This window comes from Mus caroli, unplaced genomic scaffold (genome assembly GCF_978045245.1).
Source record: "Mus caroli unplaced genomic scaffold, Mus_caroli_1 scaffold_14, whole genome shotgun sequence".
NCBI classification, from domain to species: domain Eukaryota; kingdom Metazoa; phylum Chordata; class Mammalia; order Rodentia; family Muridae; genus Mus; species Mus caroli.
Window position 1 is genome coordinate 78,767,501 of NW_028227269.1, and position 16,199 is coordinate 78,783,699.

The following is a 16,199-nucleotide window of genomic DNA, read 5'->3' on the forward strand; positions in this document are numbered from 1 at the left end:
ACTCGGGAGGCAGAGGCAAAGGCAGGTGGATTTCTGACTTCGAGGCCAGCCTGGTCTACAAAGTGAGTTCCAGGACAGCCAGGGCTATACAGAGAAACCCTGTCTCAAAAAACCAAAAAAAAAAAAAAAAAAAAAAAGATACTAAAAACTAAAACCACTGTGAGGCCCCCTAGTCCACCAATCTGGGGATTTCCTTCTTTGTATCCTGGGTTCTCTTCCTTTATAGGGTGGGTAATGGGTTCCTATGGACGTTTCCTAAGACCACAGAGGCACAGTAATCATTTGAACACAGAATGAGTACCCACCCTCAATCTGAACTCCTACACTATGTTTGCTTGTTTGTTTATTATTATCTTTTAAAGATTTTATTTACTTATTTTATGTATATGAGTACACTGTCACTATCTTCAGACACACCAGAGGAGGGCATTGGATCCCATTACAGATGGTTGTGAGTCACCATATGGTTGCTGGGAATTGAACTCAGGATCTCTGAAAGAGTAGCCAGTGCTCTTAATTGCTTCATCTCTCCAGTGCCCCCTCCCCTAATTTTTATAACAAGGTCTCATATAGCCCAGGCTGCCTTTGAACACCTCTTGCTAAACATGACCTTGAACTCTCGTCTTTCTGCCTTCACCTCCCAAGTGCTGGAATTTTATTTATTTATTTTACTTATTTGCATGTATTGGTATTCTGTTTGCATGTAATTCAGTGCACCACATGTGTGCCTGGTGTCAAAGGAAACAGAAAACTACAGATCTCTCCGGGGACTGCAGTTACAGATGGCTGTGAGCTGCCATGTGGGTGCTGAAAATTGAACCCAGGTCCTCTAGAAGAACAGCTAGTGTTCTTAACCACTAAGCCATCTCTCCAGCACCGCAGATGCTGGGATTCCAGGCATGCATCACCATGCCCAGTGAAACTCAAAATGTGAAGTGTTCCCTGAATTGAAACTTTTACCACATATACATAACACCACAAGTGGAAAATTCCACACCTCCCCTCACATGATAGACTGCAGTCAACATGCAGATGTACTAAAAATATTGTGTAAAATTACCTTTAGGCTGTGTGTTTGCAACAGAAATTAATTTTGTATTAAGACTTTGACTCCCTCCATTCCTGAGATATCACATTATGTATATGGAAGTACTCCCATATCAAGGGCGGGGACCCTGAAGTCCGAAACACTCCGTAGTCCTAAGCACTTTGGAGAAAGGATATTCAACTTCAAGCCATAGAAGGCTAGAAGGAGATAGGACAAACTATGTCGCACTAGTTAGCCTCAGCTGTCAACTTGACACAACCCAGAGTCATCTGAAGAGTCTCAATGTGGGGACCAAATCAATCAGACTGGTTTGTGAGCATCTCCTTGGCACAATTTTCTGGATTGCTAATTGATATAAGAGGGCCCGGCACTCTGTGGGGAGTATCATCCCTCGCCAAGGGGAGTGGGCTGGAAAGAAAGCCAGCTCACCAGAAGTTAGGGAGAGCAAGCTAGTAAGCAGCATCCTTCCATGGACTCTGCTTTGGCTACTGTCTCCAAGAGCTACCCTGACTTCCTTCTGCGATAAACTGTTACCTGGCGCTGTAATATGAAATAAACTCTTTCTTCCATAAGTTATATTTTGATAATGGTGCTTATCATGGTGACAGAAAGCAAACCACAAGGCTATGATTTCTTAGGGTTTCTAGGCCCAAAAGGCTGAAATTAGCTTGGTCCTCAGACCCAATAGCAAATGGGTTATTGAGCTCACATTCTCTGAAACTCACAGCGAGCACCTCTCTGAGCTGACAGACTCTTCTCTGCTCTGTTTGAGCCCTTTGTCCACATTTTCCACTTCCAGTGTTTCTATGAGTTATTTGCTATAGGAAATACGGTTTTAGTAAAATCCCAGCCCTCTGCCTCAGTTTCCCTATCAGACAGAAGCCATTCCCAAGTCCTTGAGCCTTTGGGGAAAGTGAGGCTGGAGACACTCGAGTGGACTGTGTCCCTTGAGCAGCCGAGTCAGTCTCTTCCAGACTTCATCTTCTGCTTGACTGGAACTGTTTCCTGAGGGCCATTCCTCCCCTCCCACCACAGACTGCAGGGTGTGTGGGACAGTGGGCAGGTTGCCCTTACAGGATCTCTAAGAAAAGACCGGCTTGCAGCTGGCGAAAGAGGTTCTTTGCTTCCCACACAGTGCCCAGCTCTCTGGTCTCAGGACAGAGCAACTGGCTTTCTGGTACCCTCATTTCCTCAGTGAGCAAACTTCTATCTCTCTCTCAACTTCCTGGGCTAAAGGCAGGGAAGGACCCTAGGCTAATCTCTAACTCCAGCAGCAGTTCTGGGGTCAGCTCTGAGAACAAAGATAGCTATGCTTGACAGCTGCCCTGCCCCAGCCAGCTAAGAAAAGCTGGGAAGACCTCCCAGATATCTCTAGTTCCCAGCAAATATCAGCGGGCAAACAACCAAAGTACAGCTGGGAATTCCTGGTGAGTAATCCCCCCCCAACCTGGGTGTTGGCAGGCAGATTCCTGGGACTGGGGGAGGCAGAGGCAAGGAGCGCTTGCTCTCAACCCCAGAGGCCGGCCAGGTCACTTCCTGGAGCTGATGAGATAACTTGGGGGGAGGGGTCAGATCTCCCTAGGTGGGAGGCAGGATAAGGTCAGGAATTGAGCCTTGAGTTTAGCTAAGTAAACCCAGCCTTTACTGAGAAGCATGAGAGACTAGACTGGCCAGGTGATCTTTGAGTTCCTGGGCCTTCTCTTGAAATCCTTCTCAGACTTCCCTTCCTGTGTCAAGGACAAAGGTTTAACTCTTTCCAAAGTGTTTGGCCATCTTGAGTAGTAAGTTTCTTTGTAAAGGATACAAATGCTCTCAAGCCTATAGTTTCTGTTATAATGTTTGAATTAGTTACTTATGTTAGCTTACAAAGTGATGTGCTGCCATTGTAACAGTCATGCATATGTTGCTACATTTGGTTATTTTTCTCACTTTCCCCCCTTGCCTTATTTTTCTTCCTTTTTCATTTTCTTTTTCTCTTTCCTCTCCCTTCTCTTTTCATCCTTCCCTTCCCTTTCCTTTCCTTAAAAAAAAAAAAAAAAAAAAAAACAAAAAAACCCAAAAAACAAAAAACAAGGACTCCATCCTGCAGCCAGTGGCTTGGTAGCCTCAAACTCACAGCAATCCTCCGGCTTCAGTTTCCCCATCCCCTGGGAATACTTGAGCTACCACACCCAGTTTTTAGCATATTCTTTCCACATTGACAAATTCTATTTCAAAGAAGCTATAAGACCAGTAAGGTTCAAATGAGCCATGTTAATTTAAGAGGGACTGCTGTGTTTGCTGAAACTAAATGACTGCTGTCAGTGTGATTCAGATCTGGGGCAGGTGTTTCCTTCGTGCCTGGGATGTCTGTCTTACCAGCAGCCAGGCAGTGACTCCAGCCTCCTGCCACTCTCTCAGTCTGAACAGCTGCATCAGGGTGCCTTCTAACCTTCACTCTGTGGGAGCACACTATCACGCATGAAGCTCCCCTCTGCTGTTTTCTCATTAACACTCAACGATTAGTGTTTAAAACAACAACTGGGTTTTTTTTTGTTTGTTTGTTTGTTTTGTTTTGTTTTGTTTTTTTCCAGCCAGGGAAATCTTTAAGTTTTGGGGCCTGGTCTGAAATGGGAGGGGCCTCACCTTCATCTCAGCTACTTCACAGGGTAGCTATGCACACCCCTTAGTTATTTAGCCTTTGCTTCTAGAGTACCTACTATGTGGGGGCACAAAATAGAAAGGATATAGCAGGAATCAGAATGGATAAAAGACTCGGCCCTGTGGAGCTTACATTTCAGTGGGAGAGACTAATAGAATAATTAAGACCTTGTCTCAAGGGGAAAAAGAAAGGGAATCTAGAAGAACTGAAAGGGAGAGAAGGCACTTGCGTTTTCGAAGTGAGGTTCAGATTAGAGAGATGGCACAGGGCTGGAGAGATGGCTCAGTGGTTAAGAGCACTGACTGTTCTTCCAAAGGTCCTGGATTCAATTTCCAGCAACCACATGGCAGCTCACCACTGTCTATAACTCCAGTCCAGGGGATTTGACACACATGCAGATAAACCACCAATACACATAAAATAAAAATCAATAAATAATTTTAAAAACTATTAGAGAGATGGTTCAACGTTTCAGAGCACTTGCTGCACGTGAGGGGCTGAGTTCAAATCTCCAAATAAAAAGCCTGTGGCTCAGGCTAGCCTCAAACTCACAGCAATCCTCCTGTTTCCGTTTGCTCAGTGCTGGGATTACAAGCATGAGTTCCCACACCCAATTTTTTTTTTCTTTTTTTTTTTTTTCTTTTTTTTTGGTTTTTCGAGACAGGGTTTCTCTGTGTAGCCTTGGCTGTCCTGGCACTCACTTTGTAGACCAGGCTGGCCTCGAACTCAGAAATCCGCCTGCCTCTGCCTCCCAAGTGCTGGGATTAAAGGCGTGCGCCACCACGCCCGGCTTCCCACACCCAATTTTTAAGATATTCTTTTGGTATGCACAAACCAAAAACTAGGTACAAACTCTTTAGGGTCCCCCCTCCCTTTAGCAGTCATTACAGAGTATGTGCCTGTCACCCCAGTGATGAGGGGGTGAGACAGGAGGATCACAGGAGCTGACTATTTTCCAGACCTAGCTCTAAATTCAGGGAGAGACCCTGTCTTAAAGGAATAAGGCAGAGAACAGAAAAGCAGGGCACACAGCACCTTCAGGTGCACATGCCTGCATATGCCGCACACAAATACACCTATGCTCACACACCACAGACACAGTCACATTTAAAAACAGCTCATTTTGAGAAAGATTAAAACAGTGTTGAAGGGAAGTGTAGTTGAAGGGTGGTGTTTAAGACCTGAAAGAGAGGAAGAAACAAGAGCATTCTACAAAGAGCCAGGAAACCAGGGGGCTTGACGGGAGTAGCACCCAGACACACTGAAGAACACGATAAAAACACAGGGACAATAAGTATCTGTTCTTCCGCTGCTCGGCAACCGCTTCCTGCTCCTGGCAACTGTGCCTCTAGATTCCTGTGGGAAAGCACCGCCCCTGTGTTTCAGGTAGAGTTCGCTCCACCCCTTCCAGGCCCGACCAATCAGGTATAATAATTGGTTTTAGCATGCTCATAAAACCCAATCAGAATGAAAGCTGATCGAAAAGCTGCTTCCATTCACCCATCCCCCACCCAAGCCCCAACCCCGAGATCCCAGCACTAAGGATCAGCCTAGAGCAGTCAACTCTCTAGAGTCAACTGAGAAGGCTGAGAAGGTTAAAAAACAAAACAAAGCAAAACAAACAAACAACCTAAAAAAATAAAAATGAAGTTCTGGACATCAGAAACCCCAGAGTTAGAGTTAAGGATGGTTGTGCTGAGAACTGAACCAAAGTCTTTTTTTGCTTGCTTGTTTTTGTTTTGGGTTTTGGTTTTTTTAAGACAGGGTTTCTCTGTAGAGCCCTGGCTGTCCTGGAACTCACTCTGTAGACCAGGCTGGCCTCGAACTCAGAAATTCTCCTGCCTTTGTCTCCCGAGTGCTGGGATTAAAGGCGTGCGCCACCACGCCCGGCTTGAACCAAAGTCTTAATCGCTGAGCCATCTCATCTCTCCAGCACCAGACCAGCATCTCTCTCTCTCTCTCTCTCTCTCTCTCTCTCTCTCTCTCTCTCTCTCTCTCTCTTTCTCTCTCCAGGTGTCACACACCCAAGGCTGTCCTCAAGCTTGGTATGTATCTGAGAATGACTTTGAATCTCTGACCCTCTAGTCTCCACCTCCTAAGCGATGGGATTCCAGATGTGTGCTTCCTCCCGTGGTTTATCCTACGGTCATCTTGATTCCCTTGCTTCCCTTGCTTTCAAGTTTTATCTGCCTAATCCATCAGCTGGTTATCATGGCTACTTGATTCATCTGGCAGACTCAAAGGACAAGCAGGGCACCGCTGCTGAGGCAAAGGGCTGGAAGCCCCAAGCTGTGGCTCACAGTCTCTTTGATGACTTCAGACTGAAGCCTGAAGGGCAATATGTCCCAGTGGTCCCCTGATGTGGCTTGCTCCTTGCCACCCAGGCTGTCTGTAACCAGTTAAGTGTCCTGGTGCTGACTTCCCGGAGCTGAGGAATCCAAGAGAGAGAAAACAAAGAGGAAACTTCATCGCACTTGACCTCATCTTTGAAGTGACACTCGCTCGCCTCTACTTCTTTCTGCTCGTCTCCAGCCATGAAGCCACGGTCCAGGGTTTCTGTGCTCCTTACATTATCCCATTTTTACATCCACGAAAACTCTAGCTTCTGTGGAGAAGGCAGCAATGCTGTGAACGCACAGATGCTGAGGTGCGAATGTTTAGCTCTCCCTTCTTCTATTCCTGAGCCTTTATTCAGTGCTGTATGTTGAGAGTTGGACCATCTTGAGGGCCTGGCTTCTATCTTAGATAGCCATCTCTCTCTCTCTCTTTTTCTCCCTCTCGTTTTTTCTCTCTCTTCTCCTCCCTCCTCCCTCTCTTCCCTGCCCCACCCCTGTTTTTTTAGACAGTATTTCTCTGTGTAACAGTCTAGGCTATACTGGAATTCACTCTGTACATCAGGCTGGCCTCAAATTCAGAGAACTGCCTGCCGCTGCTTCCCAAATGCTGGGATTAAAGGTGTGGCCCCACCACCATCCAGCTGGAAGGCCATCTTTCACAGAGCACTCACCAAATGTGTGATGCATGGCAATTAATGTCCATTTTCTGAAGAAGGAGAAGAGGAAGAGGAGGAGGAAGAGGGAGAGGAAGAGGAGGAGGAGGAAGAGGAGGAGGAGGAGGAAGAGGAGGAGGAAGGGGAAGGGGAAGGAGGAGAAGGAGAAGGAGAAGGAGAAGGAGAAGGAGAAGGAGAAGGAGAAGGAGAAGGAGAAGGAGAAGAGCCACAGAAAGATGTGGCCAAAGTCTAACCCCAAACCACACATCCTAGCCTGTGCCTGACATACGTGATAATGGAGCACACATTCTGAAAGCACATGCTGGAACACACAACTGCTGTGATGAGAACTGGATGCTGGCCAGGCTTTCTATCCTTCACAGCTGGGAACAGGAACATTTACCAGCTTCTGGTTGGGTGTAAAGGCTGCAGACAAGGCAGAGTGGACATATTCCAACTGGAAGCCCAAACCAAAACCCCAGCTTCTGGGTGAATTTGGGCAGTTCTTTCTAAGGGCCAAGTAGGGTGAAATGGGATTTGAGATGACTCCAGATGGAAAAGGACAGCCCTGGCTTGTGTGGCTGAGCCACACAGAAGTCAGAACCTGGCCCATCTCCACTTAGGCATACTGCTTGCCCTGGTAGGATCTCTGCCTAGTACTGCGGGCCACTTCCTGTGGCTGGCCCTTATACATTGGGATATCACCCTTAGCCCTGCCTCTCACAAAAAAATGCTGAGACAAGATAGGATGACACGATTCTATAATCCCAGTATTCAAGAGTCAGACTGAAGGACTGCAAGTTCAAGACCAGCCTGGTCTATATATGAGTTGCAGGATAGAACCGGCAACATAGAGAGACCCTATCTGGAAAGAAGGGAGGGAGGGAGGGAGGGAGGAAGGGAGGGAGGGACGAGCACTTCAAGCCTTTCCTTGCATGTATTCACACTAAATGTGATCTGCTACCCTTGCTGGGGCCCAGAAGACATTAACTCTGCATTAACTTGTGTGGGCTTTCTTGCAGACCTCAGCCAGCTGAACTGTGTTTGGATCAAAGACAAACTTCATCAACTCATGTCCACCTCCAGCCTCTCTGTGCACATTAGGCAACAGCAGCCGCAGGTTGGTCTTTGTGGGCTCCATTGTCACAGCTAGTGTTGCAGACACAAATACTGGGCAGAATAATGACTCAGGGATAAATGGCCCTTTAATCAAAGGCCCGGAGCACTCTGGGAACATTACCTCATGCCCACCTGACATGCTCCCACACACCTTTGTTTTCAAGGCCCTCTTATGTGTTCTGGAAAGGCCTCCCCAAGCCCAGTAACTCCATCTTGGCACAGCTTCAGATCCTACTTATTGTCTTTCAGAGAGCTGCCTTGAGGGGAGACCTTGAAGAGGTGGTTGTGCAGGTCTCCAAGGCCCTCCTAGCCTCACCACACCCACCCTCCTGAGCCCACCCCAACTGCCTACATCTTCCAATGCTTGGAACAAGAAAGAGCAGTGTCGATGACGACGGTGTGTGTTGAAGTGTTTTCAAATACGGAGAATGGAAATCAGTTGATATGTATGATTTTGTGTAAGTGGCATGTGGCACGCTGACATTGTTGGTCCCCTCGTACTCAGTGTGCCAGCTTCATAGGTTACCTGCAAATACAACTGTTCCACCAGTTATTCATCTAGACTTGGCTGCTGAAAGCTGCTAGCCATTTCTTTCTGGTTTTCTGCCCTTCTTCCGTCCTTTCTTTCCTCCGTGTAAAAACCAGGGTGCTAGCCCAGCAGAACTCAGTTCCTGCTAAGACATACATTCCTTCTCCAAATTGTTTCTGGAAGCCATAGCAGATGGAAATGTGTGGGCCCTCGAAGGGCCCATTCCTCACTTGTTTTGGAAATAACCCTGTAGGCAGGCAAGGATCATGCAGAATGCAAAAGGACGCAGCCAGAGACGGGTGCGAGCGGGCCCTTCTGTGTAAAGAGACTGAGAACAAGAGGAATGAGGTGAGTTCTGAGATAGTTTCACCAGTGGAAGGGAATAGTGACAACAGGTCCAGGGACAGAGACCCTGTCTGTTTCAGTCACCTACCCAACATCAATTGACCTAGTTTCCCAGGAAGAGCATTATCATTAGATAGATAGATAGATAGATAGATACATACATACATACATACATACATACATACATACATACATACATAGATCGAGCAGCCTGACTGAGGAGGGAGGCTGGAGAGGGAGTGTCCACCTGCACAGGTGAGCAGAGCAGGGGCTGACCCTAAGCCTAGGAGTAACCTCCAACCAGGGTCAGGTTCTCAAGGAAGACCCCAAGGTTGGAAAAGGGAGCACTGGTGGGAACCCCAATATAAAACTTAACTAAACTTGCTTTTCCAGTCCTAGTTTACACCAGGACACCAGTAACTGACCATGAACGCATCATGATATCGTGTTTTCCAGGCTATTGGTGGCTCTGACTTGGAAATAAGCTTTTATCTGCAAGAGCTCTCTTCCTCCCCAACCCCCTGCCCCGTGTGTGTGTGTGTGTGTGTGTGTGTGTGTGTGTGTGTGTGTGTATGTGTGTGTGTGTGTGTGTGTTCCTATAAGGAACTGACTCAATCATGAAGGTAGCAAGTCCCAAGGTCAATGGGATGAGTCAGGCAGCAAGCTAAGACCTGGGAGAGCCAATGGTGTGGTCTCAGACCAAAGCCCTGCAGGCCTGAGCCCCAGGGAAGCTGAGAAGCCGATGTACGATGTACGGGCAGCAGTTAGGAGGAAGTCGCTCTACTGTAGGAGGACGAACCTTCCTGTTTGATTCCAGCCAGTCTTCAGTAACTAGACCAGTTCCACTCACAATGGAGAGTGCAGACTGTTGTATTCATGCTAATAATTCAAATGTGAGTCTAGGCCAAAAAAAAAATAAAAAATAAAAAAATACCCTCACTGACAAGCAATGATAGTGTTCTACCAAGTCGCTGGCTACCTCCACAGCCGTGTCCAGCTGACAGGTAAAGCTAACCATGACACAAGGTTACTTCAAGCATAAACCAAATGCAATCCCATGTACAGAGCCCAGGGGTAAACTGCACGGATGGAAGCCGGATAAGTAAATCACAGTGGGGTTTATTGTTGCTCTGAAATTTCTATCTGCTCTGTCAAGGTGAGAGATGTTCTTGAGCTGAGGATGGGGCATGGAAGGAAAAGGGAATGGCCACTGCTCTGAAGACCTGAGGGCTCAGCCAGGACCGGAGAGCATCTGCATAGCTGTGCTCTTGAGGAACTGCTAGAAAGGCCAAAATAAACTCTCCCTTACACAGTCTCTCTGTTTCTCTGTCTCGGTCTGTCTGGCTCCGTTTTTGTCTGTCTCTGTCTGTGTCTTTGTTTTTGTCTCTGTTTCCCTTTGTCTGTCTTTCTGTCTGTCTGTCACTCTAACTTTCGAATAAATTAGATGAGGATTCAGAATGTTATCATGAGCTGGGGTCACTGCTCAATGGTAGAGCATTTGCCTAGCATGTAAGAGATCAGTTCCCCTTACCCATCTCACTGGCCTGCGACACCTTGATTAGCCTACATCACTGGCCAGCCATCTCCAGGTATCCCCCTGTCTTTACCTCCCCGCATCAGGACCACAGGCTTACATCACTGCAACCGGCTTTTTTCCCCTCTCTTTTTAACATAGGTTCTGGGAATCTAACTCAGCTCCTCATGTGTGTACAATAGGTACTTTACCATCTGAGCCATCTCCCCAGCCAGCTACTCTCTTCTCAATGCAGCAATCCCCACCTCTGGCTAAATTTACCTTTTGGACTTTAGAACGTTATTCCCGACCTAAGCATGTCACATAGACACAGATAGTGTAGGGGAGAACCCGGGAGCTGTGTGCGTCTGTGTTCTCTAACTTGCCGTTTCTGGTCTGCCTGGGTTGGTAAGCAGTCAGCTAGGCTCGCTAAGATAGAATGGAACAGGCAGAGGGTCTTTTGCCTTCCGGTTCAAAGTGGAGCCATAGGAACCAGCAACTAAGAGGCAGATTGCGGTTCAGACAGGGAAGGAATTCCTTACCGCCCCAGAAACAGTTTTCCTCCAGCTGCCTTCACGACCAGCCTAATAACCACTCACGATACTAAACGGATACTAAACGTGTGCTGATAAAGAGCACGCCTCATTGTGCCAAGTTGGATGACGTATTCAGTTTAGTAAATGGTTTTTCAACTCTCATGTGTTTCCAAAACCTAAGCCATTTCTAAGAATTCTTGTAATTCTTGTGTCACTGTAGTGACACTAGGAAAGGTGTGAGAGCCTTATATGTCCTGCTTGTGCCCGGATAGCAGAAGGACCCTCACATCTGCAGTGGGTGTCTGAAAGACTGAATTCATTCCCAGCTTTAAGAGTCAGTCTAAGCTGGGTCTTTCTGAGAAAAGATATGGCAGACTAGCCGGGTGTGGTGGCGCATGCCTTTAATCCCAGCACTCAGGAAGCAGAGGCAGGTGGATTTCTGAGTTCGAGGCCAGCCTGGTCTACAGAGTAAGTTCCAGGATAGCCAGGGATACACAGAGAAACCCTGTCTCAAAAAAAAAAGAAAGAAAGAAAGAAAAAGAAAAAAGAAAAAAAGAAAAAGAAAAAAGAAAAAAAGAAAAAAAGAAAAAGGAAAAGGAAAAGAAAAAGGAAAAGAAAAAGAAAAAGAAAAAGGAAAAGGAAAAGAAAAAGAAAAAGAAAAAGAAAAAGAAAAAGAAAAAGAAAAAGAAAAAGAAAAAGAAAAAGAAAAAGGAAAAGGAAAAAGAGTCAGTCTACCTTCACAGAGGGATGAGGTCGTGCAGCCTGGGTTCAACTCCCGGCTTCCTCATTCCATAGGGGTCCGTACTGGCTGGATTGACACAACATGACACAAGCTAGAGTCATCAGAAGAAAGGAGCCTCAAGGAGATCCAGCTGGCTTAGTACTCAATGGGGGAGGGCCCAGCCCATGGTGAGTGGTGCCATTCCTGGGCTGCAGGTCCTGGGTTCTATAAGAAAGCAAGCCTGAAGGAGAAAGCCAGTAAGCAGCACCCTTCTAAGGCTTCGGCATCAGCTCCTGCTTCCAGGTTCCTGCCCTGTTTGTGTTCCTATCCTAACTAGCAGTATGGAAGTGTAAGCCAAATAAACCCTTTCCTCCCCAACTTTCCTTTTGATTGTGGAGTTTCATCCGCAGCCATAGAAATCCTAACTAAGACAGGATCTGATCCTCTGGATCTCAATTTGCTTGGTTGTTAACGGTGTTTGTTTGTTTGTTTGTTTTTGTTTTTTGAGACAGGGTTTCTCTGATTAGCCCTGGCTGTCCTGGAACTCACTCAATAGACCAGGCTGGCCTCGAACTCAGAAATCCACCTGCCTCTGCCTCCTGAGTGCTGGGATTAAAGGCATGCGCCATCATGCCCAGTCGTTAACAGGTTTTGTGGGCTTATATGTATAAGCTCTGAGCACAGAGCCTTTTCTCTGCTACATATGCTGAAAATGTTAATGTCCTGTTGTCGCTGTCCCCCTTGAAGTCAATTCTGTCTTTATCTCTCTGCCTCTGTCTGTCTCTTTGTTTTTGTCTCTTTGTCTCTGTTTCCCTTTGTCTGTCACTCTAACTTTAGAATAAATTAGATGAGGAGTCAGAATCTTATCTGGGGATGCTGCTCAATGGTGGGCTGCACGCTTCTGTGGCTATTCAGACGTCATCATGAAAGCAGCCCCCAATCCTGTGGCTACAGCTGGCCCCAGAGGCTGGCTGACTGCTCTTTCCATCCAGGTGCTTGGTTCCAGGAGTTTCCCTCCCACAGAGTTCAGCTGGGCATGAAAACGAAGCCAAGGAAGTGTTTGCTTTGGAACAAAGGAGGGACGGAGATGGGTTTTTGGAGGTGTTCATCATCTCGGAGCAAGGAGTCATCTGTTTCTCATAAGGAGTATGGTACGGAACACACTTTCTCCACCTGCCTGGGATAGCTCCTTACCTGTCCAGTGGAAGCTCTTGTGGGGCAGGACCAAGCCCGGCACTGCCACACTACACTTTGAGTCTTCGAGGATAAGGCCTTTGTGAATGCTGCCCTCCTCTCCTTCACAGCTGTGTGTGTGTCGGTTTGAGTGTGTTTTGAATTACATTGTGCTAGGTCTTGAAATATTGCCCATCCCTCCCCCACCTCTACTGCCCCTACAGTCCCCTCCCCTACCCCCCTCTCCCACCCCTGTCTCAAACCCCTAGACTCCTGCATGTCTTCCTCAGGCACCAGCTAGAGCTGCTAAGCTGCTTCACAGATTCACGTTCTCTTTGACTTTTAAGAAGTCGCTTTTCTCAGGATCATATTGATTCTGGTATGTAGAAGAAAACCCAACTGGAGCTCAGCTCACACAAACCCAGGCCACTAGAAACCAGAAAACAGGGCCCCCAATGGAGGAGCTAGAGAAAGTACCCAAGGAGCTAAAGGGAACTGCAACCCCATAGGTGGATCATTATTATGAACTAACCAGTACCCCAGAGCTCTTGTCTCTAGCTGCATTTGTATCAAAAGATGGCCTAGTCGGCCATCACTGGAAAGAGAGGCCCATTGGACTTGCCAACTTTATCTGCCCCAGTACAGGGGAATGCCAGGGCCAAGGGGTGGGGGTGGGTGGGTGGGGGATTGGGGGGGGGAGTGTATTGGGGACTTTTTGGATAGCATTGGAAATGTAATTGAGGAAATTACCTAATTAAAAAAAAACCAGAAAACAGTGTTCTGTATGTAGTTTCTCCCTCCCCCTCCCCTTCTCTCCCTCTCCCTCTCTCTCTCTCTTTCTTTCTCTCTCTCCCTTCACCCTTCTTCCTTTTTTTCCTCTTTTCCTATTGAGAGTTCACAGTAAAGGTTTTCTTTCAGCATTACCAATCTACTTATAAAACACAAAGGCTCTCACAGCTCAGTTTTATTTATTTTTATTACCATCCAGGCAGGGGTCAGGTGAGATGCCAGAGCCCTGAATGCTGACACTCCAAAACGTTTCTTTTGCCCTCTTGGCACTGAGTGGCCAGACTGTGGAGAATGGGGTGGGAAGGCTCTCACCTCTAGTCCCCAGCAGTCCAGTTGGTGAGAGGTGGGGGTAGGTGGAGAAGGTGGAGTTGTCACAGCTTGTTACAAATGGAAAATGGACATCAGCGGCTGTCAGAAACACATCTCTCAACAGCCTCAAATTACTGCCGCAGGATTTATATGAAACAAACGGCAAGTGTGGAAAGACAGAACTCTAATCCCTGTGTTGTGCATAATAGGGGTTGTGTGTCTGCTTCACTGGCGAGCTATTGACCTCCTGCTATGTCCCAGAGGCCTATGGGAAGGTGTGGTCAGGTGGGTTTACCTGTCTTGGCCACAGAAGGGAAAAATAATATTCTCTACCGAGCTAAGAGCATGATATATATCCCATTATTAAAATCACCATAGGGGCTGGTGAGATGGCTCAATGGCTAAGAGCACCCGACTGCTCTTCCGAAGGTCCAGAGTTCAAATCCCAGCAACCACATGGTGGCTCACAACCATCCGTAACAAGATCTGACTCTCTCTTCTGGAGTGTCTGAAGACAGCTACAGTGTGCTTACATATAATAAATAAATCTTTAAAAAAAATCACCACAAGCCATGTAAAATGGGTGTTATTCTCTCAAAGAGGAGGAAACTGAGCTTTGGGTTTTATTAGGCAGTATAGACTAGACTCTGTCATGGTAACAAAGAGTCCCATAACTGATGTATTTCCCCACTGCCACATCATACAGATGCCTTCTGGTCAGTGAGACAGCAACCTAGCTGTCTTGGCTGATATTTCCACCCTTGTGCCAATAGAGAGCCTCCTCTAGCATTGCTACAGTGGGATGAAGGAGACTGCAGAGGTGTGTTAGAATAGTTCACTCTGCTTAGACGTGGACTTCCTACTGTGGGGAGAACACTGCACAAGTGTGAAGGTCATAGGGCAAACTTTGGGGCTCTCTCTCCTTTCTCCCATATGAGTCCTGGGAGTGGAACGCATGTCATCAGGCTCTGAGAGAGGTGTCTTTACCCTCTGAGTCATCTCTCTGCCCCTCTGTCAGGTAATGTCATTGGCCGGGGCTAGTCCCAGCCCACCCCTTGGCAAAAGGGCTAGGATGCTGGACCAAGGCAGCGGACTGGAGGCTGGTGAGCCATGATCTGTCTAGAGTCAATGCTCAGGCTCTGTCCAGTGCCAGCTAGAGGGATCCCGTCTGCTCAGCCTCAGTAGGTAAATGCCACGTGTGCATCTGTGTATGTGTGCATCTTGTGTATGCATATGCCATGTGTGCACATTTGCATGTGTGTACATCCTGTGTAGCAATCATTCATAATTCCATTTTACAAGTAGCTCAAGGATATGAAACCAGGAGAGTGACAAGGCCTGGCACACTGGAGCTGGTGACTGAGATCCTCAGCCAAGGTCCCAGTTCTTCAAAGGACTAACTTGACACTCTTCCCGACACACCCAGCTCCCTGACACTTTGAAATCTAGAGACACCACACTTCTTCCAATGGTCTCCTTAACCTGCTCACTGATGCCTGAAATCCAGCTAGCGAAGCTCAGTGCCTCCAGGAGACATGCTTCCAGAGGGAGTGCGGAGTGAGGTCACCATCAATACACATCAAACAATGAAGTGCCACCCAGGCCACATAGCCCCAGCTTCACAACATTTGGGATGCAATTTGGAGAAGAGAGAGCAGGTGAGAGAGAAGGCATGAAGCACTGGGTATGAAGCTTCAAGATGAACGCCCCTTTCAGACTCCCCCATCTCACTCCCCGTATAGATTCGCAGTGTGCTTCCCATTCACTGTGTTAAGACCCATGAGTAATTCTGATGGGGTTCAAGAGATGATGGGTGGGTCTTTCTTGCTGTTTGACAAAAATGACTGAAACCTGCAGAAGCTAAAGTGAGTTAGCTAACACAGCACGCAAACGTGTGCTTGACCCAGAGAAGCAAAACTGCCCAGGAAACTGGGTGTGGTAGTGCATGTTAATCTTAGCATTTGAGAGTCAGGAATTCATAGTCATACTCAGCTCCATAGGATGTTTGAGACTGGTCTGGGCTACATGAGACCCTATCTCAAAAAAACCAAAAAGAAAAAAAAAAGTTACAAAAATGAGAATGTGTGGTGAAGCCCCCATATTTGTGGCTCCTCGTGCCTCTTTGGTGGCTGATCAAGAGGTGAGAGCTAGCATAAGGAGGCCTCTAGCCTATGGCCTGTGTGTTTGTGGACAGCTCAGAACTGAACTTGGATATATAGCACCATAAGAACTGTTTCTCTGGCCCTGATAATGCAGTCAATCCCACAGCTTGTGGCAAGGCCTAGATTTCCCTGATGCCAATTGTATCTTCCCCTAAGACATGAAACCAGAGAACATTCTGGTGACAGGTGGTTGGACAGCCAAGCTGGCATTGGCCTGTCCAGAATCCATAGATACCTGATGTCTTTACCTGTGGCTGTTATACCCTGATCCACACTTGGGAAGGCCATCTGCCAAGTCGGTCAGACTGGCTGGCCAGGAACCTCC